This window comes from Chrysochloris asiatica, unplaced genomic scaffold (genome assembly GCF_000296735.1).
Source record: "Chrysochloris asiatica unplaced genomic scaffold, ChrAsi1.0 scaffold00172, whole genome shotgun sequence".
Taxonomy (NCBI): domain Eukaryota; kingdom Metazoa; phylum Chordata; class Mammalia; order Afrosoricida; family Chrysochloridae; genus Chrysochloris; species Chrysochloris asiatica.
This window is the reverse complement of record NW_006408690.1, coordinates 2534339-2561733: the sequence shown is the minus strand read 5'-3', so window position 1 is coordinate 2561733 and position 27395 is coordinate 2534339. Positions and strand designations below refer to the sequence as shown.

Sequence of the window (27395 nt, the reverse complement as noted above, 5' to 3'; positions counted from 1 at the left end):
TGCAAATACCATGGCTTGGGTCAGATATACCTTAGTCCTCAAACTTTGCTCTAGAATTTATATAATATTACTTGGTATATTTTAGGATTACACTTTCCCAACTGAAAAATGTCCTGGTCTCTCAAGAACTCTTATGTTACTTTTCAGTCATGGTGACATTTACATGGTCAGTTGGGTGGACACAGGAATGACCAACAGATTTAGTGCCAGGACACATGAATTCAAATTTGGGCTTTGCCAGTAAAGAAGCCATATAGTCTTTTGGAATTTTCTTAGTTTGCACGCTTCCATTTTCTCTACTGAATTGAGTAACAATCCCTACCTCACAAAGTGAAAACATCTGGTATATAATAATCATTTGCCTGGTGTAGTGCTGTAGGATCAGGACTGGACTGCTAACCACAAAGTTGGTGGTTCAAATCCACTAGCCACTTCTTGGAAACCCTATATGGGGTCCCTATGAGTCAAAACTGACTGAATAGCACTTATCAACAACATATCATAATAATGAAAGACATATAAATTAAAATAATGTGTAACAATTACTGTAGGTCATGGTGCCCAGCAGTGATACAGTGTTGATAAATGCTGTCCAATCAGTTCCGACACATGGCAACCCTGTTTACAGTTTCCAAGGACCAGCTGGTGAGTTTGAACCACCAACCTTACGGTTTGACGTGAGTTTGCAGTTCAGCTCCTTAACCCATAGCACCACAATAATTTGCTTATTACAGCTCTTCTAGTCTTTGTAACTCCCACAAAACGACTGGACAGGTCTATGTACATGTGAAGGACATGTAGCTCACCCAGGGCATCGGATATCTTCCTAATAATATAAACAATATGTATGGAACCCTAGTAGGTGATTTGTCAATGCTCCCATCCTGTTAGGCTTAAAATGAAGTATCTCACAGGCAGAGAAGGGGGAATCTCGACAACCAAGAAAAAACAGCCAGGCATGGAGTGTATCCTTTAGGCCTGGGTTTCCTGCGTTGAGAACCTTCTTGGTCCAGGAGACAGAGAGCTGTGACACTGGAAATGGTGAGAGATGGTGGGAAGTAACTACAGAGAAATGGTGACAACAGAGGCAAAAGAGACAGCAGAACCAAGAGACTGGCATGAGATACAGTGGTGGGATTCTTGGCCCACAGAGCAAGAGAGCTGAGTGCCTTTGGGCAGAAGGCTTGCTGTCAGAGTGGGACGCCTCTGGACACTTACAAAGCTAAAAGAGCTTTGTAATACCTGCCTGCTCAGAGAAAAGGCTTCAAAGTCATGGAATAAAAGGCTGAGGGCCAGAGAGAGGGGTAGCTCTGGCATAGCTGAGAAAAGGTTATCCTGATTGAAAAATTGTAACCTGAGTGGTTTCTGGTCCTGTATTGTAACCTGTTGTTGTTAAGTGCCATTGCATTGATTCCGACCCATAGCGACCCTGTATAGGGTTTCCAAGGAGCAGCTGATAAGCTTGAACCACCGAACTTGCAGTTCAAATGACTTTGCAGTCTGACGCATTAGCCCACAGCACCACACCAGGACTCTAGTGGAGGGACAACTGGTATCAAAGCTGAGACAAAAATTGGACGGTGGAGACATGTCTGACCTCCAACTCATAGAAATCAGCCTTGAGTTCTTGATTCTGATCCTCCTTCCACCTTGTGAAATTAGAGACCGTCAGATACTGTCCAAACATCATTTTTATACCAGCACCATATTGGTGTTGACAATTTCTTTCATGAAAGAGATAAGACGACTTCGGACACAGTTTTACTTCTAAGACTTTGTCTTTACATTGCTTCTTCCACCCAAAAGCCTCAGTCTGCAAAGGAGGTCATACATGACTGCTGAGCAGTGCTTTGTAGCAATACTTGTGTGTAGGGATACCCATTTTCTCAGCAAATGGGTAAGTAGCCCCTGAGTGGTGCAAATGATTAAATATTCAGCTGCTAACAGAAAGGTGAACGATTCAAATGCATCTACAAATGCCTTAGAGGACAGATTAGCCATTAAAAACTCTGTGAGCACAGTTCTACTATGACACACTTGGGAGTCTGTCACACTATGTGTGTCAGAATTCACTCAATGGCAACACATATATTTGTATATCTACACATTCTTCATTTCTACTTTTTATTATTGTTCTCATTAACTTTGTTCTTACTTTGAAAAGAAAGCCCACCTCTAGTTTACAGGTGAGTTTGACTGGACAAATGTTCTTAGCAAACAGACTAATGATAACGCTTCAGAACAACAGAACTGTTATTTAATCATATATGAAATGAGACAAGGGAATAAAAATGGGCTAAAAATGTTACAATATATCATTTCCTTTTGTTTAGTACATTGTCAGCATGTGCATAGATATGGATATATTGTATTGTTGTTGTTCTTAAGTACTTTTGTCTTGGTTCCAACTCATAGTGACCTTTATAGGATTTCTAAGGAGCGGCTGGTGGGTTTGAATCATCAACCTTGGGGTTAGCAGTCCAGTGCTTATCTTCCAGTGTCATACTAGAACTCCATATATGATATATATCCATATATATGGAATGCTGGTATGGTGCTTTAGGATAAGCACTGCACGATTATCCACAAGGTTGGCGGTTCAAATACACTAGCTACTCATCAGAAACCCTATACAGGGTTGCTATGAGTCAGAACTGTTGTTGATGGCAGTCAACAACAACAACTAGGGTTCTAATTCATACATATAAAGGTTTATTCCAAACATAACATCTTTAATCAGTGGATGATTGCAGACAAGTTCTCTCAACAATACATTTATCTCATTAGGCTGTCTTCAAAAAATATCTAATCAAAACAGTGGCTCATGGGGGCATCTGCTGGACCAGTTCAATTTAAAGCAGAGAGGTCAACTCAGAAGGTTATGATGATGTTTCTGTAGGGACTTCAAAGGGGTAATCTTAATAGAGTTCCTCAAAGTACATATGATGACTATAGGGACCTATTATGAAGAAGCTTTAAGAAAACTGAAAACTTCATTTGAGAAAAAAAGACCAAGAAAGTGGCCTGAGGAATCTGTATCCTTGACATCAATGTATCTGGTTCATTCTTTGATAGTAGCAAGGGTTGTTGGAGAATTTCTTTGGGAAACCTTTCTGTCCATCTTACATCCCTGATCTTGCTCCTTCAGACTTAAGTTTTGTTCCCCAAACTCAAAAAAGCATTACAAAGGAACTCAATTTTACTGTAATCATTGCAATGAGATGATGAGTATAAAATGATGTTCTCCCATGTAAACTATCACTCAAGAAACTCAATTTGAGTCCCGCAAGGATGCCAAAATTGCTGTTTTGCCATGGTGTAGATAGAAAAGCACATTGTTGTTGCTAAATGCTGTCGAGTCTGTTTTGAATCATAGTGACCCTATGTAGGGTTTTTGAGGAGTGGCTGGTGGGTCTGAACCAATGATATTACAGTTCAAGCAGACCTTGTGGTTCAGTGCGTTATCCTACAGTGTCACTCCAGAGAACGGTTATGGAGAGATGGAAACACCACCTTCCGAATGTATAAACTGAAGCTGAGGATATGTTCAGAAACAGAAGTTTCACATTTTGATATTTTTGTTTAATTTTTGCGATGCTTTTTGACTTATCTTCATATATACATATTTCTACTGACCATATCAAAATAGCACTTTTGGCATCCTCGAGAAACTCAAATCATGTTCATTTTAAATGTTCTTTGAGTTTGGGGAACCAAAAGATACCACTTGGGACTGTAGAGTGGATGAGGTATAGCTTTTTAAGAAATTCTTATAGGACAGCTATTTCTACCCTTGAAGAATGAGCAGGTAGGTGCATTGTTGTGATAGAGAAAAAATTCCTTGGTGTAATTTTCCTGGTCTTTTTCTCACCATTGTAGTTTCCGTTTTCTTAAAATGTTTTTCTAATAAGTCCCTGAGATCAATCTGTGACCTTTGAGAAAATCTATCAGGATTACCTGTCTGGAATCCTAAAATATATTCACACTAACTTTCTAAGCTGACCTCTCTGCCTTAAAACTCACCTTTGAGGTCTTTCCAATTGTCCTTAAAATGCTTGATCCATCTAACAAACTGTTGTTTTATGTGGGGCAATATTCCCCCCTCGTTATAAAATTTCAGTGATTTGAGAAAAAGTCAGCTTGGGTTTTGTTAAAAATTTGATATTAGCTTTGATCTCAAAATTGTTTTTTCCAGAGCACAAAAAGTCTCCCTCTGTTTTTTGAAGGCATCCTACAGAGACTAAGTCAAATATATTTCGGAGAGAACTTGTCTACAAACATCCACCCATCACAGAGACATGTTTAAACACTTTTTTTTTCCCTCTTTTTAAAAATAAACCTGTGCATAAAGTAGAACTCTCAAAGTAGTACCCTTTGATTTACCCTCACATATTAAAAGTATAAAATATAATATAGTCATATTATATAATATATAAATATGTTGCTGTTTTTAAGTGCTGTTTAATCGGTTCCAACTCATAGTGCCCCTATATTGGGTTTCTGAGGAGCAGTTGGTGGGTTTGACCTGCTGACTTTATGGATAGAAATCTAGTGCTTATCCTATAGTACCATACCAGGACTCCAAATATACAAGTACGGATAATATTTGGAGTCCTGGTGTGGCTCTGGGGTTAATGTGTTGCTCTGCAAAGTCGGTTTGAGCCAAAGGTCAGCAGTTCAAACTCACCAGTCACTTCTCAGAAACTCTATACAGGGTTGTTATAGGTCAGAACCAACTTGATGTCACTTAACAATAATGTTTACGAAACAAAAAAATAAAATCTAATAAATACATTCTGTGTATAACCAGTGCAGAGATATGGAAGTAAAGTTTTGAAATTTCACAGCTTTCTCTCTCATTTGAAGGTAACCTTGGGAGAAATGTGCAGTCCTAGAATGATCTTACTGTTAGACACATTATGCTGACAGCATATTATAGCTTAAATGGCAACTGCAAAGTTCAAAAGAGGTTTTGTATGTTTGCTATAGAAAGCACATGAGGTTGAGGTCTAAATGGAAGCATCTGTCATTTCTATTTGCCTGTGTCAGAATCCACTGAAATGTTTTTGTGGCAGGATATATACGGCAGAGATGAGTAATTTGAAAAACAATGGGCTCCCTTTCAAGATGCTTGCTGTTATTATAAGCTCATAGAAAACCAATGAGGAAAACTAATGCTACTTCTCAGGACTTATAAAGCACTTATGGTGAAGTGATCATGCCTAAAACAATACATTATGTATTTTTATAGGATTTATGATCTCAAAATACTCAGCTGTTTTTAGGCAGATGTGAAGAAGCAAAGTTCATTTGACTGTTCAGAAAGCCTTTTACTACTGTCCTGTACATTAAAAAAAAAAAAAAAAATTAAGGCACCAGGAAACAGTTACAGACTACCATAGAATTGAGTTGCTTAGCATATATAATCCCTACCATGATCAGATGGCCTGAGCTCCCGTTGGAAAACAAGTGGATGGATAATCATTTAAAATACACACTAAGGAGTTAAGGGAGTCCTGGTATGGCACTGTGGGTTAATGCACCAGACTGCAAAGCCATTTGAACTGCAAGGTTGGCGGTTCGAGCTCACCAGATGCTCGTTGGAAACCTGATACAGGGTTGCTATGGGTTAGAACTGACTCAACTACACTTAACAACAACAAGGAGTTAAGGAAAATCAGAACACTTGGATTTGTGGAAACCCCATACTTGAGTCAAGTACTCACATTTTTCATTTTTCTTCAAATAACTTGTGAAAGGACATCTCACCAAACCCACTGCTATGGAGTTGGTTCCGCCTCACAGCCACCCTGTGTGTGGTTTCTGAGGCTGTAAAACTTTATGGGATCAGAAAGCCTCATCTATCTCCCTCAGAATGGGTGGTGAGTTTGAACTATCAACTTGGCAGTTAGCAGTTTATGTTTAGTCTACAGTACCCGCAGGGGTCTTTGTGAAAGGACATAATGAGAATGACGTCCACAGAAGATGCATTTCCATAGTTATGGTCTAAACAACATGCTTAATGATGTAGATGTAAGTGTCAGCCCAGGAGAAAGTCAATATGGCTATAAGGAGCATTCTGAGGGTATTGACAGAATGGCAAAATTCTCACCTTCTACACAGGAGACCCCACCACTCGTCTGTCAGTTTGTCTGTCAGTTTGTCGTACTGTGGTGGCTTGTGAGTTGCTGCAATTCTGAAAGCTATACCACAGGTACTTTAAATACCAGCAGGGTCACCCATGGTGGACAGGTTTCAGATGAGCTTCCAGATGAAGACAGACTAGGAAGATGAAGTGACAAACTAATTCCAAATCTTTAGTCACAGAAAATCTTATGAACAGCAGAGAAACACTGCCAGACATAGTGCTGTAAAATGAGCCCCTCAGGTCGGAAGGCACTCAAAATGCGACTGGGAAAGAGCTGCCTCCTCAAAGTAGGGTTGCCCATAATGACATGAATACAGTTAAGCTCGGGGGAGAAAAGCACACAGAACCTGCATTTGCTGATGGGCAACAACTTAAAATGAAGAGAAACAGCTGTAAACATACATTGAAAATCGGACCATGGAATGTACAAAGTATAAATCTGGGAAAATTGGAAGTTGTCAAAAATGAAATGGAACCCATAAACATCAATATCTTAGGCATTAGTGAGCTGAAATGGACTGGTATTGGTCATTTTGAATCTGACAACCACATAGTTTACTATGCCGGGAATGACAAACTGAAGAGGAATGGTGTTGGATTCATTGTCAAAAAGAACATATCCAGATCAGTCATGAGGTACAATGCTGTCTGTGATAAGATATATCAATGTGCCTACAGGGAAGCCTAGTTAATACCACTATTATTCAAATTTACGCACCAACCACTAAAATCAGTGAGGATGAAGTAGAAGAATTCTACCAACTTCTTTAGTTCATCATGTCTTCTACTTGCTTTAGGTACTCTATGCTCAAGAGCAAATTTCAGAGTCTCTTATGGCATTCATTTTTCTGTCCCTTCTTCCTTTCCTGTCTTTTTAAATGACATTTTGCTTTCTTCATGTATGGTGTCTTTGATGTCACCCCACAACTTACATGGTTTTTGGTCATTAGTTTTCAATGCATCAAATCTATTCTTGAAATGATCTCTAAAATAAGATGCGATATACTCCACGACATACTTGGGCTCTCACAGGCTTGTTTTAATTTCCTTCACCTTCAACTTGGACTGCATTGATGGTGTGTTCTGTAGTTGGCCTTGTTCAGACTGAGATTGAGCTGCTCTATTATCTCTTCCTATAGATGTAGTTGATTTGATTCCTGTGGACTCCACCTATTGAAGTTCATGTGTATAGTCATTGTTCGTATTGCTGCCAAAAGCTATTACTGATGACTAAATCATTGGGCCTACAAAATTCTATCAAGTCATGTCTGGCATGGTTTTATATCACCAAGGCCACATTTTTCAACTAAGATCCTTCTTCTTTGTTCCCAACGTTTACATTCCAATCACCGTTAATTATCAATGCTTCTTGATTGAATGTTTGATCAATTTCAGGCTGCAGAAGTTGATAAAAATCCTCAATTATTTCTTAATTGTTGGCATTAGTGATTGGTATATAAATTTGACAAGAAAAATTATTAACTGGTCTTCCTTGTAGGCATATGGATATTATCCTATCACTGACTGACATCTTTGTACTTCAGAACTTGAAACATCCTTTTTGACAATGAATGTGAAGGCATGTCTCTTGAACTTGCCATTCCCAGAACAGTAAACTGTATTCAAAATTCATACCTAATTCAAAATGGTCAATACCAGTCCATTTTAGCTCAGTAATGACTAGGATTCTAAACTTTATACACTCCATCTCATTTTTTTTATAAATTCCAATTTTCCTTGATTCAGACTTTGTACATTCCACGTTTTGATTTCTAACGGATGTTTGCAGCTATTTCTTTTCATTTTATGTGGTGCTACATAAGTAAATAAAGAGCTTGAAAGCTGTGAGGAGGCTTTATTTATCCCAGTCATATTTTCAGTGCCTTTCAACCTGAGGAGCTCAGCTTCCAGCACTATATCAGACAATTGTCAGTGGCTATCCATAAGGTTTTCATTTTCATTGGCCAATCTTTTTCTAAGGAGTTGATCACCAGGCAATTTTTCTTAGTCTATCTTAATCTAGAAGGCCCACTGAAACCTGTCCACTATGGGTGACCCTGCTGGTATTTGAAATACTAGTGCTATAGCTACCAACATCACAACAACACACAAACCATCACAGTAGGATAAATTGACAAAGTGATGAAGAGGTTTCTTAGGGAGGTGCAAATTTAAATTCATATTACTTAGCACAGATTAATAACAAAATGAAGGTTTGATTCTCATCATCCAGATCTCTGTTCCAGTATCTTCTTCTCAGAGAGGCTTTTCAAAAATCCCTACTCCTTCACTAGTCATTCTTGAATACCTCTGTCAGATTTAAAAAAATTTCATAGTAGTTCTAACAATTTTATTTGCTCATTATCTCTTCCTCTCTCCCATTAGAAATAAGTAGGGAATTCGTATTATTCATCTCTGTATCCAGAGAAACTTAAGTATGAATCTAATTCTTCTGGTCTCAGGGGAGACAAAGTTATGGCTCATGTAGATCTGCTTCTTCTCGTAGCTTTTGGCTACGTTCCTACTGTTTTGCTTCTGGAAAGTAGAGATCCACAGATGTGCTAAGATTGCTTTCAACATGCCAGATGCTACTCACTTCTAGGTTGCATGATTTTTGTGAACTGTTAAGCCAGTTGATTGAGTTGTCCCATGAGACTAAGGTCCGAAGTTTTCAAACACACAACACCATATATTACATCTTTATCTATTTTAAATAGTGTTCTGATATACATCTTGTGCATCAAGCTTTTCTGTCTTTTGCATCGTATCTTTAGGAAAGATGAACTGAACAAATGGTGTGAACTCTGTAAGTTCTTGATACACACAACTAGATTGGCTTTTTTTAAAGCTTGCAACAATATGCACCATGATCAGCACGGCATACAGTGCTCTGAACTTGCTTCATCCTCACAGCAAAAACTATTATGCTTGAAGTTTTTTCCTGATATTTTGATAGATAGACACTGTAGCATTTGTTTGAACAGATCTAAAACTACCCAAGAAGTTAATTTTAGGGGTAAATAAAGGGAATGTATGCTTATCACATCTTCTACCTTAATGCATGCCAGCTATTATGAGTATTATTATTCTGAGACATAATAAATACATAGTTTAACTTTCTCTTGGATTCAGAGACACCATTACACCAGCAGTTACTGTAGTGTTGCTGAAGATTTGTGAAGCTATAGATCAGACAGATGAGACATAATGTCAAATGGAAGGAAAAGCTCAGGGATTATCTTTAAAACATCCTTGATGTCAGTTTGATTTTTGTTCCTTGGCTTCCTTGTCATTTACAGCTACATGTCCTTCTGGTTATAGGACTTCTGTCCTTAAGTGTTCTATCAAGAAGATAGCTTTGGAATAAGTTTTTCTGAGCAATTATCTTTCTGTAGTGTTGATCTCATTGAATTAACCTGGCAGGATTAACCTGGCAGGAGCATTCATAATAGCAGTTGTGATTTTTACACCACTCACAATAGATGGCGTCCTGGTATGGTGCTGTAGGATAAGCACTCGACTGTTAATTGCAAGATCAATGGTTCAAACCCACCAACTAGTCCTCAGAAACTCTATACAGGATCGCTATGAGTTGGAACAGACTCAATGAAACTTAACACCACCACCACCACCAGTGGATGGAGAACATTCCTTGTCAGCTTGCTCACATGGCTCCTAGTCTCTCATGTAGTCTCTTTGGGGCATGTAAAGAGTTATCTCACCTGGAAAGAATATTAGCAATGCTATTTTTGGAGAAAGATAAATGCCCAACACTGTACATTTTCTGTATGCCAACATAATTATAATATTATTCCCATAGCACACTCTTAGTATCAGGAAATGCTTTAATTTTCTTCAGTACTCCTTACAATCAGACTTTTTAACAGAATTCTAGCACATTGCAATGGAGCGATTTTCTAATAATGTAACATAATCGGAATGCCTACATGAGGTAGTATTGGTTGGGAAGGAGGGCTAGAGTAATGTTGAAACAGTTCTATAGTTCGGTTTGCTTAGCTGAAGCTCTATTAGGATCTAGATATAGAATAATCATAAGAACTTATGGTTCTAGTTCACAAATAATGCCAGCACACAAAAATGAGCATTTATTGCCCTTCTATGCACTATGCACTATGTTTGGTAAGGTGTAGGGTCAGAGAAAAAGAGGAAGACCCTAGCGAGATGGATTGTCAAAGCGGCGGAATCAATGGGCTCAAGTGTGGCAACAATTGTGAGGTTGGTCCAGGACTGGGTAGTGTTTCGTTCTATTGTGCACAGGGTTGCTATGAGTTGGTACCTACTTGATGGCACCTAATGACAGCAATGCACTAGCTAGGAGCCTTAACAAATTTCAACCATTAAGCATTTAGATGCAGTTTGAATGCACTCAGTAGGTCCATGGGAAAAAGATCTGTTCTTGAATAGATTATTTCCTAGGAAACCTTATGGGGCAATTCTATTCTGCTTCATAGGATCACTATGAGTCAAGGTCAACCAGACAGTACCAAACAACATAAAAACAAGCACCATCTAACTCTTTAAGAATCAACAATGATTTTATTTTTAATAGGTTGAATTGAAGTGAATACATGCAAGGCCAACAACCTGCATTTAATTGGCTTTCATTCCCTTGTATCTTCCTAGACAGCACTGATTAAACACTCCCAAAGCAGACAGACTGCATTGTCTCGTAAAGAACAGGCAGCTTCTGAACCCTGCTTCTGGCAAGCTCATGAAAGTATGAAATTTCAAAAAGATTCTTCTGAAATCATTAAGGGTTCAAAAGAGGGCTGTGACTCATATGACATTTTGTTTATTAAAGGGGAAGATAGGCAACGATAGTGTACACTTAAACTTTTTGTACTCAACTTACATTTGTGGAATTAAGCCAAATGCTGCTAATGGAATTTGGAAAGATTTTAACAGCTGGTATAGATGAACCTATTGTGGTGCTGAGGGTTAATGCATTGGGCTGCAAGGTTGGTTTGAGCTGCAAGGCCGGCAGTTCAAGCTCACCAGATGCTCCTTGGAAACCCTATACAGGGTTGCTATGAGTCAGAAACGACTGGACGGTACTTAACAACAGCAACAGATGAACTTATATGGGGTCCTGGTGTGCTGTGGTCAGATAAGCACTGGACCACAAGGTTGGTTTGAACCACAAAGTCAGCAGTTCAAACTCACCAGTCGCTCCTCAGAAACCCTACACAGGATTACTATGAGTCATAACCAATTCGATGGCACTTAACCAACCAATAGATGAACTTCAGCATTTATTTGTCATGTGAAAAAATTTGGAAGACTGTTACCTGGTCAATCAACTGGAAGAAATCCATAAAAACGGTGATCCAACCAAATGTGGGAAGTATTGAATAATATCATTAATATCCTAGCAAAATTTTGCTGAAGATACTTAAAAAAATTCTGGCATAGACTGACAGGAAACGACAGAAATTCAAGTCAGATGCACAAGAGGACATAGAATAAGGGCTATCACTACTGGTGTCAGTAGGATCTTGGTTGGAAGCAGAGAATAACAGAAAGATAGCTGTATTTTGTTGGCTATGAGAAGGCACTTGACTGTGTGGATCATAACAAATTTTACTTAACATTACAAGGAACAGGTATTCCAGAACACCTACTAGTGCCCATGTACAACCTGTATGTACAGGGATCAAGAGGCAGTTGTTTGTACAGGATAATGAGATATTGCATGGCTTTAAATTGGGAAAGTTGTACAGCAGAGTTGTATCGTCTCATCTTATTCGATCTGTATGCTGAACAAATAATCTGAGAAGGTGGACTATGTGAAGATTGCAGCATCAGGATTAGAGGAAGACTCATTAACAACTTACGACATGCAGATAGCATAACCTTGCTTATTGAAAATGAAGATGACTTGAAGCAATTACTGATGACTTGAAATATTTATGGATGAAGATCAGTGACCACAACCTTCTATATGGTTTGCACCTCAAGATAAAGAAGACAAAATCCTCATAACTGGACTAATAATTACCATCATTTTAAATGGAGAAAAGATTGAAGTTGTCAAAGACTTCATTTTGCTTGCATTCACTATCAAAACATATGGAAGCAGCAGTCGAGAAATCAAATGACATATTGTATTAGGCAAATCTGCTGCACAAGACCTCTTCAAAGTGTTCAAGAGCAAAGATGTCCATTTGAGGACTAAGATACCTCTGACCCAAGCCACGGTATTTTCACTAGCCTCATTTGCCTGTGAAAGTTGGACAATGAATAAGGAAGACCATAGAAGAGTTGATGCATTTGAGTTATAGTGTTGGAGAAGAATATTAAAAGTACCATGGACTGCCAGAAGAACAAATAAATCCATGTTGGAAGAAGTACAGTCAGAATGTTCCTTAGAAACTTGCATGCTGAGTGAGACTTCATTTCTCATATTTCGGACAAGTTATTAGAAGGGACCAGTCCCTGGAGAAGGACACCAGTGGAAGGTCAGTAAAAAAGAGGAAGGCCCCACCCCTCAACGAGATGAACTGGCACAGTGACAGCAGCAGTGGACTCAAGTTTAACAACGATTGTAAGGATGGCACAGGACCAAGCAGTGATTTGTTCTGCATAAGGGTTACTATAAGTTGTAATTGACTCTAGGGCACCTAACACCAACAATACAGCAAGATCTTCCCATCCCCAAGCTTCTGCAAAGATTATGCCTACTGCCAGAAAGAAATGTATTTTACATCATGATTCTATGCAAAATTAAAATTTCATACACACACACACACACACAAAAAAAAAAGTTTAAATAAAGCAAAGATACTACTTTTATGAGACTAAGGTGACTCTGAGCCAAGTCATAGTTTTTCAATTACTTCATACACACGCAGAAGCTGGAAAATTAAAAAAGGAGAATTAATGCATTCAGACTGTGGTACTGGCAAAGAAGCACGATTATACTACAAACTGCCATATTTCAGTTCTATAGTCTTTCTATTAAAGGAGTCCCTGGTCCACTTTTTCCTGAAGTAATCTGAATCTCAAATTATTACCACTGTTACGTTCATCAATGACACCTGTTTTCTCCAGTTTCCATCGTTCTTGCCTCTGTCGAGTCTCAGGATTTTCAATGTGAAAATATAGACTTTTCTTTCTTTCTTTTTAAATAGATAGGAGCATCCTTTTCTTCTGTATGGAAAATTACTTTGCCAGGCTCCAACTTTCCTTATTCATATGTTCATAATAAGAACACTGGATAGATAGCAGAAGATTTTGGTCTGTTTCTAGTTGTGTAACCTTAGGTAACTCACTGGAAGTCACTTGTATTTGTGAAATGCAGATGACCTTTTTAGCTTTCCTCTAGTTCTAGCATTTCAAAATGTCAATTGCCTGGATACACTGTAAAAATTAATGAATTGATATAGTGAATACTGTGGACAGAAGGTTTGCAAGAGAAAAGAAGCTACACAAACCCATGTATTCCTTGAAAGTCTTTTAGTAAAAAAAGAAAAAAAAGTAATTTTTACTCAGCAACTACTCCAATAAATGTGCATATTTATGAAAACACTGTCCACTATGGAAAGAAGCCACTGAAAAGTTCTAACCATTGACAAAAGTTCTCTTGGCTGCAAGAAAAAGGATTTTAAAAAAGACTGAAAATCTAGCATTTACTAAAAGTTGCTATTTCTACTCAAGAAGAAATGATGTGGCGCTGTAGGATCAGCACTGGACTGTGAACCACAAGATTAGCAGTTCAACTCCACCAGCTGTTCCTCGGAAACCGCATACAGGGTTGTTATGAATTGGAACCGACTTGATGGCACTTAACAACACTTATCATGAAACAGAAACTTTTTTTTTTTTGCCACTTCTTATCCTGAAAAAATTACAAACTTAAGAGTTGCAAGAATAGTACAAAACTGTATATCCTTTACTCAATATATCCTTAACCTTGAATATCATTTACCTAAATTACCAAATGTTGCTAACATTTTACAACATCTACTTTATCATTCTTCATCTCTATATAGACATATTGTTTCTATTTTTAGTTTAAATGTTTTAATGAAATATTTACATAATTAAAAATAAAGGGAGAAAGCAAAGTGTTGGTAGTAGCCATGAAAAATTCAATAAGAAAATCTAATTTCAAATTTGTGATTTGAAATCGTATTTCTTTCTGTATTTTCAATTCAAAGTGAATACTGATGATTCTGTTGGTTTTTATGTTAATGTTAATGGCAAGCCACAGGGAATTAGCCATTATTAACTCGAGATGACACACGCCATTAATTCAGAATTTGACAAGTAACCTAATGAGAAACTATTTTGGGTAACTCCTAATGCAATATCCATGTTTTATTTTTACATCAATTTTATTTTAGTTTGGATAAATAGTCTTAGACCAATGTTCCCTTGAGAAACTTCCTTAATCAGAAAAGGAGGTATATTACGGATGTTAAAGATGAAAACTCTAATCTTGTAATATTTTACATATAATATCTATTCTCAAAGGCACTTTAAAAGACATACTTTTATAAATTTAGGTAGATCCTGGGTGTCACAAAGAGTTTGTATTTCACTACTAACTCAAAGGTTGGTGGTTTAAAGTCACCCAGAGACAGCGTGGAAGAAAGGCGTGGCAATCTTCTTACATAAAGATAACAGTCAAGAAAGTCATACGGTGCTCAGTTCTACCAGTTCTACTCTGTAACACATGGGGTTGCCACGAGTTCGAATCAATTCCACAGCATCAGGTTTGGGTTTGGTTTGGTATCTGCTTAGAATAAGGAGGCATATGGGTTAGGAGTTCAGAAATGTTTTCTATACACAAGGAATCATGTAAGATGAAAGAGTTCATCTCCGTTTTTTTCTTTATTGTTGTGTTTGGAGTCTTACCACAGAATTTAATTTCAGTTTGTCAGTATGCTTAACTTCAGTATGTTCTAACCTTACATTGTTGTTGTTGTTGTTGTTAGGTGCCATCTAGTTGGTACCAACTCATAGCAACCCTATGTACTTTAGTGAAGTGCTGCTGAGTTGGTCTTGACTCACAGTGACCCTGTATGGGTTTCCCAGGAGCGGCTGGTGAGTGTGAACCACTGACCTTGCATTTATCCTACAGCGCCATACCAGGACTCCTTTATGGCTCTACACCCCTAATCTTAAATTTCATTCGAAGTTATTCTTGAAACTTAATTATTAATAGAAGTACCACGAGTCCACACAATGCATAAAGGTGCAGCAGACACAGCTTCATCAATGGAGAAACAGATGATGTCTGCATTGGGTACTGAGTGAGGGGTGAGGTAACATGAAAGCTGAGAGCCTTCATGACAGAGGGAGAGAATGACCTGTCCACAGTTAGGGTCAGCTGTGAAACTCTCCTCACATACTCGATGACGATTCTAGTATCAACTCCTATACTCGTTCACTGTGTGAAAAGTTTAAGGAGTATCTATAGGGGATCTCAAGTAGTCAGCCAAAATTTGACCAACTATTTAAAAAGGAAAATTTATTGTCTCAAAGGGTTTCTTAATATATTTTAATGCTTAAAACAAAACAAAACAAAACCCTTCCTCCATGCCCACAGTGACCTTTATCAGTTGGGAGCTAACACAACATAAACATTACTACCAATGTGCCCATATGACTTATTTACATGGAAGAAGGTTGGATATAAAATTAAAATACATACTTTGTGAGCTAAACAACTTGAAGCAGTGCATAAGGGGTTTATTTTGAATTACTCAAACTTTCTTTTTTTTTGGGGGGGGTATCAGATAATGTAGTCTTTTTACTTCATAATGTAAAGGAAATGTTGACAACGTAGATGTAATATAATTGAAAGCACTTTTATTCTTTGTAATTGCTACAAATTATGTTTTGGAGCTCACATTAAAAAAATCTCCAAAGCTTTAGACTTTAGGATGTGAACAGCTGGAAATGAAACCCATCCACATTCCTTTCTGCTAGAGAAGCCAGAGCAGTCATTGGCATGATTGTTTCTATTAGGTGATGTAGTTTCTTCCTTATAAAATGACTGCTGACTTTCTGTTGTAAACTCAAGGGTGCATATACAAATGATCTGTGTTAAAGCTCATCCTTTTATAGAAACAAACATAGTTAGCTCACATGAAAAATGAACTAAATCACTGAAACCATAATAAATTTAAAAAAAGAAACATAATTTCATATTGCTTAAGGGGTCTCTGTTTGGAATGATGAAAACTTTTGGAAATGGATAGAGGTCATAACTGTAAAACATGGTGAATCCAATTAATGTCACTGAATTATACACTTAAGATGGAAACTATTTTTTGTTATATATTTTACCACAACAAAATATTATATTATAGGTAATATGTATGCTTAAAAAAAGAGCTTCAGTATAGTTAATAGATAGGCATATAAAGAAACAGGGTGAATCTCAGGATTCTGAGGCAAATGATGTTTTGTAGCATCATATGTATTTTCTGAATACTACAGTAACATATGTTTCCAAAACCAATGTATGCTACCCACCAAATCGAAGCTCACTGCTGTCAAATCAATTTCAACTCATTTTGACTCCATGTGTGTCAAAGCAGAACTGTGCTCCATACAGTTTCAATGACTAATTTCTCAAAAGTCGTTCATCAGGTCTTTCTTCTGAGTTGCCTCTGGGTGAGTTCTAACCATCCATCTCTCAGTTTGTAGATAAGTGCTTAGCAATTGACACCACTCAGAACTCCAACATACAACCAGGGGTAACTAATCTCTGCTTGGTGCACAGATTCCTTGATTTGAAATATAAACTTCTAGGAAGCAGAATTCATTTCTTTTGTGTGTTTTATATACATAATGCCACCACCTGTCTGTGAGTTTGCCATAGTGTGGTGACTTGTAAGTTGCTGCGGTGCTGGAAGTTATGCCACTGCTATTTTAGATGCCAGCAGAGCCACCCATGGTGGACAGTTGTGCCCCATCATCAAATGAAAGTCCTGAAAGCTTTACCTGAGCTCCCACACTAAGACAGGCCGGGAAGAAGGAGAGGTGGACTACTTCTTGGTCCAGGTACAGATTCATTATGAGCACAATTAAGTGTTCCAGAATACTCATACTTCGCAATGTTGTCCATAGCTTGTCATGATCCACACAATTGAAAGCCTTTGCGTAGTTAATAAAGCACAATAAACCACTACTCGTCTGTCAGTTTGTCATACCGTGGTGGCTTGTGAGTTGCTGTAATTCTGAAAGCTATGCCACCAGAATTTTAAATACCAGCAGGTTCACCCATGATGGACAGGTTTCAGATGAGCTTCCAGACAAAGACAAACTAGGAGAAGGAGTGATAAAATACTTCCGAATATTTAGTCACTGAAAACCTTATGAATAAACAATATAGCACCAGAATATTGTCAGATAAAGTGCTGAAAGAAGAGCCCCTCAGGTTGGAAGGCACTCAAAACATAACTGGGAAGAGATGCCTCCTCAAAGTAGAGTAAAGCTTTCAGGACTTTCATTTGATGATGGGGCACAACTCAAAATGTGAAGAAGTAGACACAAATATCCATTAATAACTGTAACAGGGAATGCACAAAGTATGACTCTAGAAAAATTAGACACTATGGAAAATGAAATGGAACACATAAAGATGGATATTCTAGGCATTAATGAGCTAAATTGGACAAGTATTGGCCATTTTGAATCTGACAATCATATGGTTTACTATGCCAGGAACGACACATTGAAGAGGAGTGGTGTTGCATTCATCATCAAAAGGAACACTTCCCTGTGAACCTGGGTGGAGACCTGGTTGGCCAGCAGTGTGGCAAGACCTGGGGACTCTTGGGCCCAGAGTCAGGGACATAGCCACAGAGGACTAGAGTGGAGAGTAAAGCGTCCAGCTGATAAGAAGAGAGGGCATATGCACATGAACACCCACACTTGCAGATAATACCCACTTGACCTGGCTTCAATGACTGGATGATCAGAGCTCAACTAGAAGCAGAAAGAAGAAGAAAAAGAGTAATCTGATACAATTTGATGAACTTGACCTACACCTATGGATGCAGTAGCTCAAAAGAGGGAACAAATCTTCACAGCGAGGATCATTCCCTCCCCCTCCATACACTGAGTAGACAAGGATGGGCAACTTGGACATTGGCTACCCAAAATGGGGGTGAGGGGGGATACAAAGGCAGGAAGTGACTGGCTTACAAGCTTTTAAGAGGGAACCTAGATCCAGACGGTGTGGAGGAAGGTAGAATCTCCACTGAGTAGTATCCAATCTGTCTGGGTAGGGCTGATGATAGGAGATGCAGATAGGTTTCTTATGATACAACAGTGAATAATTGTTATCAGGACTGATTGTGAGGGTTGGAAATGTAAAGGTAGACATTTTGTAGCAAGGAGGGGAATGATTAACTTTGTAGTCTTGGAGCAGAAGTCCCTGGGACCATCAAGAGAGAAGAGCGGAGAGCGGGACCCTACCCAGAGAAGCAGTGAAGCCAGAGATGGGGCATGGAGAGGGGGTGTGGCTGAGGACTCTAGATTCATGGGAAGAGATGGGACTAAGAGCTGGTGGCCAGGAGGCAAACTTGCAGAATGTACCCTTTGGAGGTGTAAATTATTATATATGCCTCAGTGTTTGTTTTTTTTTTTTTTAAAGCTCAAGTGGATAGAGACAAATACTGCTAACTGATGGTATATGTAGGGGATTATAATCATTGTAATGAAACAAGTGTATGATTTGTTGAATGCAAAACTGATGATCTGCCCTGAAAACTTTCACTCAATCCACCAAAAAAAGAGGAACATTTCAAGATCTGTCTTGAAGTATAATGCTGTCAGTGATAGGATAATATCCAAAGGCCAAAAAGGAAGCCAGCTAATGCCACTATTATTCAAGTGATAATGAAATGGAAGAATTCTACTAATTTCTTCTGATTGAAATTGACCAAACACGTAATCAAAATTTATTGATAATTACTGGTGATTGGAATGCAAAGGTTAGAAACACAGAGGAAATATCAGTAGTTAGAAAATATGGTCTTGGTGATGGAAATGATGCTGGATTTCACACGACAGAATTTTCCAAGACCAATGACTTGTTTACTGCAAACATCCTTTTATAACAACATTTAAAAAATGGCTAAATACATGGACCTTACCAAATGGAATACACAGAAATCAAATTGACTGCATCTGTGGAAAGAAATGGTGGAAAAGCTCCATATCATCAGTCAAAACAAAGCTGGAGCAGACTGTGGAACAGACCATCAATTGCTCACATGCAAGTTTAGGCTGAAGCAGAAGAAAATTAAAGCAAATGCATGACAGCCAAAATATGACCTTGAACACATAAATTCAGAGATCATCTCAGAATTGATGCACTAGACACTAATGACCAAAGACCAGAAGAGCTGTGGGATGACATCAAGTACATCATACAGGAAGAAAGCAAAAGGTCATTAAGAAGACAAGAAAGGAGAAGCCAAAAACTGGATGTCAAAGAAACTCTGAAACTTGCTCCCTAGCATAGAGATACAAAACCAAATGGAAGAAATGAGGTAAAAGAGCTGAATAGAGAACTTCAAAGGGCAGTTCTAGAAGACATAGTCAATAGAAGAAATGTGTAAAGACCTGGAGTTACAAAACCAAAAGGGAAGAACATTCTCAGCATTTCTCAAGCTGAAAGAACTGAGAAAAAATTCAAGCCTCAACATTAAATACTGAAGGATTCTTTGGGCAAAATACTGAAAGCATCAAAAGAAGATGGAAGGAATACACAGAGTCACTGTATCAAAATAAATGGATGATGTTAAACCATTTCAAGAGGTAGCATATGATCAAGGTCCATTGTGCGCTGAACACAGTGGCAAAGAACAAGACTATAGGAATTGATGGATTACAAATTGAAATCTTTCAACAAACTGATGCAGCATTGGAGGCACTTATTCATTTGTGCCAAGAAATACGAAAGACAGCTACCTGACCAACTGATTGGAAGAGATTCATATTTGTGCTCATGCCAAAGAAAGGTGACCCAATAAAATGCAGAAATCAAATTAATATCATATGCAAGTAACATTTGCTAAAAAGAATTTAAAATGGCTGCAACAGTACATTGACAGGGAACTGCCAGAGGTTTCAGCCAGATTCAGATGAGGACGTGGAGTGAGGGATACTGCTGCTAATGTCGATGGATCTTGACTGAAAGCAGAGAATACCAAAAAGATGTTTACCTGTACTTCATTGTCTGTGCAAAGGCTGTCTACTATGTGGTTCATAACAAGCTGTGGATAACACTGCAAAGAATGGGTTTTCCAGAACATTTAATTGTGGTCAAGACGAACCAATACACAGACTAAGAGGCAGTTGTTTAAACAAAATAAGGGGACAAATGAAAGGTTTAAAATCAGGAAATTTGTGCGCCAGGGTTGTATTCTTTCACCATACTTATTCAACCTGTCTGCTGAGCAAATAATCTGAGAAGATGGATTATAGGAACAAGAATGTGGCATCAGGATTGGAGGAAGACTCATTAACAATCTACAATATACAGATGATACACCCTTGCTTGGTGAAAGTGAAATACTTAAAATACTTGCTGATGAAGATCAAAGACCACAGCTTTTAGTATGGGTTGCACCTCGATGTAAAAAAACCAAAAATCCTCAATACTGGACCAATAACTAGCATCATGATAATTGGAAAAAAACATTGTTGTCAAAAACTTCATTTTGCTTGGTTCACCCATGAACACTCAATGAAAGTAGCAGTCAAGAAACCGAACAACAGATTGCATTAGGTAAATCTACTGCATAAGATTTACCTAAAGTGTTAAAGAGCAAAGATGTCAGTTTGAGGACTAAAGTGCAGCTGACCAAAGTCATGGTATTTTCAATAGCCTCGGGAGTCCTGGTGTGGGGCTGTGGGTTAATGCGCCAGACTGCAAAGCCATTTGAACTGCAAGGTCGGCAGTTCAAGCTCACCAGCCGCTCCTCGGAAACCGTATACAGGGTTTCTAGGGGTTGGGATTGACTCCACGGCAGGTAACACCAACAACATATGTATGTAGTTTGACAATGAATAAGGAAGACTGTAGAAGAATTGATGCAATCGAGTTATGGTGTTGGAGATGAATTAGTGGACTGCTGAAAGATCACACAAATCTGTGTTGGAAGAAGCACAGTCAGAATGCTCCTTAGAAGCTAGGATGATAAGACTGTCTCTCATACTTCAGATGTGTTCTCAGGGGGAAACAATTCCTGGAGAAGGACGTGATGCTTGGTAAAGTGGAGGGGCAGTGAAAAAGAGGAAGACCCCAATGAAATGGATTGGCACAGTGACAGCAGCAATAGGCTCAAGCTAAACAATGGTTGTGAAGTTGGGGCAGGATTGATTGGGCAGTGTTTTTGTTCTGCTTTGCATAGGGTCCCATGAGGCAGAAATGACTTGATGGTACCTAACAATAACAACAACAAAAACATAGCACAATGATTAAACCATACTGCAAAATTTGTAAAAAATACAAACATGAAACCCCACTACAACCAGTATCAGCAGATATCTTGTGTGGAACTGTAGGATAAACACTGGTCTACTAACCACAAGGTTGGCCTTTCAAACCCACCAGCTTTTCCTTGGACACCCTCTACTGAGATGCTGTGAGTTGGAACTGACTCAACAGCATTTAACAACAGCAGCAGCAACCATTACTAGCCAGGAGAATAACCTCAGAGGGCCCGTGGTACGGTGCGTTCTTTTCTAAACATCTGTGATTCAAGTGAACATTGAAATTCTATCGTAGTGTGATTAATGTTAAATTCTGTTTCATACATAAATCAAAATCAAATAAACAAACAAAAACCACAGAAAACAAACAAAACCAAAACTTTGGCCAATGAAAGAAGAAATGGGATAATTTGTTTGGGACCCTGTGAGGGGCTAATAAAAATCCTTGTGGAATCTACGGACCTTGATGGTGTCTGTCGCAACAGTGATACACAAATGTAGTAGGCAAGGCTGAAATGTGAATAGCACATTTGTGAATTGATGAAAATTACAAAAAAAGGATACACTTTTCCAACTGCAATTGATATAGAAGAGTTTAGTTGAGTCTGAAGTTTTAAGGTAATTACAACTATACTACCTTAATTGAAAATCTTTCATTTGTAGGGGTGAATTGTAATGTATTACAATTCAATTTTCAAACTGCTGTTTTCAGGTACACATTGTTCCTTTAAATGTCATTAAGTTCAATGCATGTAAAATTGTTCTTAAAGTGTTATATGGGAGTCCTAGTGTGGCACTGTGGGTTAATGTGCTGGACAACAAAGTTAGTTTGAACCACAAAGTTAATGCTTCAAGCTCACTAGCCCTCCTTAGAAACCCAATACAGGGTCGCTATGAGTTGGAACTGACTTGACGGCACTTAACAACAAAAGCAACGCTCTGAAAGTATTGATGCCACAAATAATCTGAAACATCAAATCCCAGAAACTTGTAAGAAAAATAAAGTATACACAATACAAAAATCATGCTATTATAGGCTAGTATGCTTAGACATTGCAAATATCTAAGAAGTAAGGAAAGGGAAGGGGTACAAATTCTGGATAATCTAGGCTGGATGTTAAGAGATTCTAAGGTATATAGTTGATGTCCATAAAAAGGTAGGTGATAAAGAGAAAGGAGGCACTGCTGCTATTGAGTGGATAAACAGGGGCCCCAGATTTTGGAAAATGTTTGAAAAGCAATAAAAATGGTTAGTTGGAGTTAACCATTCCAAGGAACATAAAACTATCCATTAAGAAAACTATACATAGGGTTACCACCATAAACTCTTTCACTAAAATTATTTTACTGAAATAATTTATTTGGGGGCATTTTTATAATGAAAGGTAGTGAGAAAATTATATTCAATGATTACTTTAGTAACCAACTTTGCTGGAGTCTCCCATTGTATATTACAACCACCACACGGAATTTGGGCAATTGTTAGCTGTCATTGAATGAGTTTCATCTCCTAGCAACCTCATCTACAATAGAATGAAACATTGCCTGGTCCTGTGTCATCCTGACAATTGTTACTGTTGGAGCCCATTGTCCCAGCCACAGTGCAGTACATCTCATCGAGGGTCTTCCTCCTTTTTGCTGACCCTAAACCTCAGGACCACAGAGACCTGATGGGGCATATATGTCACCTAATTCCATAGGATAAGGAGCTCTGCTAGCGTAGTGGTTATGAATTGGGCTGCAAACTGCAAGGTCAGCAGTTCGAAACTACCAGCTGTTTCGTGGAAAAAAGATGAGGCTTTTTGCTCCCGTCAAGATTTACAACCTCAGAAACCGTGTACAGGGTCACTATGAGTTGGAACTGACAACACCATGGCACATAACCACCAACCACCATCACCAATTCCATAGGATAAGCACTAACTGCAAACCACAAGGTCAGCGGTTCAAACCCATGAGCTGTTCTATCAGAGAAATATGATGCTTTCTGCTCCCCACAAGGATTTACAGCCCTCGGTACTATAGGGTCACTATGAAGGCACTTAACAACAACAACAACAACAAATGAATCAAAATCCATATTACCTCAGGAAAAACACAGACTTTTTTTTCATGGCTCTCAAAATATCTTTCCTTACTGAGAACATATTGTTTCAAAAGCAATTCAAAGTTGAAAATAATTTGATCTTGAAAGAGTTTAAGAAGGAAACACTTTCACCAAACCATTATGGATGTTCCAAGTTTGTAAGACCTTCAAAAAAAATCAGTGTTTGTATCTCGCTCAGATTAGGAAAGAATCATTTACATGTTCCATGAACTTGAGAACATTATCTCTTACTGATAAGCCCAAACTTACTGCCATAGAGTTGATTCCAACTTACAGTACCCTACAGGGCAGAGTAGAATTGCCCAACAGGGTTGCCAAGGCTGTACACCTTCATGAAAGCAGACTGCCACTCTCGCCCAAATGGAGTTGCTGGTGGGTTTGAACTGCTGACCTTCTTGTTAGGTGCTGAGAGTTTTAACCACTGAATCCCCAAGGATCCTAATGATAAGCAGTAGTGGCTTCCTTAAACTAAGGAGCTCTCAGTTAAGTCCAAACTGTGATTACATTTGACCAAAAAAAAAAAGAGTGTGATGATGACTTCAGCGAATTATTTCATTTAACAGTTGTTTCTCATTTATAAAAATTATAATAGTTTGAATTTAGGGCTGTAGTTCTTCACCTTGGCTGCACATTGGAATATCCTGGGGAACCTTTAACAAATATTGATGCCTGGGTCCCACCTCACAAGATCCTGGTCTGGGACAGTGCTTGAGAAGTATGTTTTTGCAATGATGCCCATGTGATTCTATTATGCATCCAGGGTTGAGAACCAGTTAGGGCAGAGGTCGGGAACCTCTGGTCCACAGGCCATCTAAGGCCAGCAAAATCATTTGGTCTAACCCTGCCAAGGCAACCACAGTTCCAGCCATCACATTAGGTGTGAGTTAACTGAATGTTTAACCAAATATAGTAGACTAATTTTTCAGTTTATAATTTTGTATGGCCTTTGATGTTATAAACTTTGGCAGAAAAAAGGTTCCTCAGCCCTGATTGAGGGGAAAGTAAAGGAGGTAAGTCTAAATATTTCAATTCAAAACAAGTTAATGTATTTCTAATATATCTCAAAGTTAACTGAAAACTTCAGTTCTATTCAGCAAACACAAAAAAACCACTTAGCATTATATGAAAGAGAAAACTTACATAGTGAATAACATCAATTGTGACTATTTGCCGTAGATTTAGTAAAACACTTTAAATTATCTTAATTCTGCCAATGTAATTCAAGTAGATTGGTGATTTTTCTCTAAAGATTTTTTGAAGTAGAATAATAAATTACATGCTGTACCCTGATAAAATGATCATTTCCTGGCCTTTTTGCATCAAGTCCATTATCACTGTATGCTGTTGCTTAGCTACTAAAATGATGAAATCTAATGCATCCCAGGCAGATGTTTATATACCAAACAGAATTTCAACTACATTGTCTACAGAAAAAAAAGGACAATTTACTTATTCACATTTTTCAAAAGCATCTTCTTTGTCTGAAAGGATTCAGGCTTGATAAGTTTTGGAGATGTGTGCAGTATTATCAATGGATGACATGTAATACCATGTACCAAGTTAGACCAAGTCCATGCTAGCTTTGTTTTAATGTTTCATTGTGAATTATGTGATAGTTTACATGGAGAACATTAGTTTTACATTCATCCTATCATATATCGTTTCATTGCCATGATTATAATCCCCTCCATGTATCATCAACCAACTACAGGGTATATCCTGCAAGCCTGCTCCCCAGTCGTCAGCACACAGCCCATTCCCTCTCTGGATCTAAAGTCCGCAGCCGCTTCATCTCTCCATGTCATCGTCTCTGCCTCCATCTCTGTAGTCACTGCTTCTCCAGGTAGGGTCCCATTCTCTGCTTCTCTCCCATGATTGTCCCAGGACCTCATCTCCTAGACTGCATAGTTAATCACTCCCCTCCTTGCTACAAAACATCTATCTTTACAATTCCAACCCTCACAATCAGTCCTGATAACAATTATTCACTATTGTATCACAAGAGGCTTATCTGCATTTCCTTTCATCAGCCCCGTCTAGACAGATTGGATACTACTCAGTGGAGATTCTACCGTCCTCCACGCCCTCTGGATCTAGATTCCCTCTTAAAAGCTTGTGAGCCAGTCACTTCTTGCCTTTGAAGCCTGCCCATTTTGGGTAGCCAATGTCCAAGTTGCGCATACTTGTCTACTCTGTGATTGGGATTACATTATATGTGTAAATTGCTTTGGGCAGTATTGCCATTTTCACAATGTTAAGTCTTCCTATCCAGGAGCATGGTACATTCTTCCATTTTTGTAAGTCTCTTTTGGCTTCTTTAGTAGTGTTTTATAGCTTTCTTTGTATAAGTCCTTTGTTTCTCTGGTTACATTTATTCCTAGATATTTCATCCTTTGGGTGGCTATTGCAAATGGTATTGCTTTCCTAACGTCCTTTTCAATGCTGTCGTTTTGGTATAGAGGAATCCAACTGATTTTTATATCTCGATCTTATATCCTGCCACTTTGCTGAATCTTCCTATGAGGTCTACTAGCTTTTTTTTACAGAGTCTTTGGAGTTTTCTACGTATAGGATCATATCATCTGCAAATAGAGAGAGCTTTACTTCCTCTTTGCCAATTTGGATGCCTTTAATTTCTCTGTCTTACGGACTAGCTCTTGCTAAGACTTTTAGCACAGTATTGAATAGGAGTGGTGACAAAGGGCATCCTTGTCTGGTTCCTGTGTTCGCAGAGGGAAGGCTTTCAGTTTCTCTGCATTGAGAGTGATATAAGCTGTTGGTTTTGTATATATGCTTTTAATTATGTTGGGGAATTTCCCTTCAATTCCTACCTTGCTGAGTGTTTTTATCAGGAATGGATGTTGGATTTTGTCAAATGCCTTTTATGTATCAATCAATAGGATCATGTGGTTCTTTTCTTTTTTCTTATTTATATGGTGGATATTGTTGATTGTTTTTCTAATGTTGAACCATCCTTGCATTCCTGATATGAATCCCACTTGATCATGATGTATTATTATCTTTTTAATGTGTTGCTGCATTCTGTTGGCTAGGATTTTGTTGAGAAATTTTGCATCTATGTTCATGAGGGATATTGGTCTATAATTTTCTTTCTTAGTGCCGTCCTTTTCTGGTTTTGGTATGAGGGTTATGCTTGCTTCATAAAATGTATTAGGAAGTTTTCCATCCTCCTCTATCTTCTGGAATAATGTGAGTAGAATTGGTGACAGCTCTTCCCTGAATGTTTGGTAGAACTCAACAGTGAAGCCTTCTGGGCCTGGACTTTTTTTGGTTGGGAGTTTTTTGATGACCTGATCAATTTCTTCTTTTGTTATGGGTCTGTCCATGTTTTCTAGTTCACTGTGTGTAAGTTTAGTTAGGTCGTGTTTATCTAACAATGGATCCATCTCTTTCAAGTTTTCAAATTTGTTGGAGTACAACTCTTCATAATATTCTGTTATTATCCTTTTGATTTCTTTTGTTCCGTTGTGACATCACCCATGTGGTTTCTAATGCGTGTTATTTGTGTCCTCTCCCTCTTTTGTTTTGTTAGGTTTGCCAATGGTCTGTCGATTTTGTTAATTCTTTCAAAGAACCAGCTTCTTGTCCTGTTGATTGTTTCTATAGTTTTTCTGTTTTCTCATTTATTTCTGCTCT

At 38.3% G+C, this 27395-nt stretch overlaps 1 protein-coding gene across 1 annotated transcript in view; it reads right to left on the bottom strand.

The window, feature by feature from the left end:
• MYO3A (myosin IIIA) overlaps nucleotides 1–27395 on the bottom strand; it is a 410482-nt gene that overhangs the window by 145589 nt on the left and 237498 nt on the right. The window lies entirely within an intron of this gene.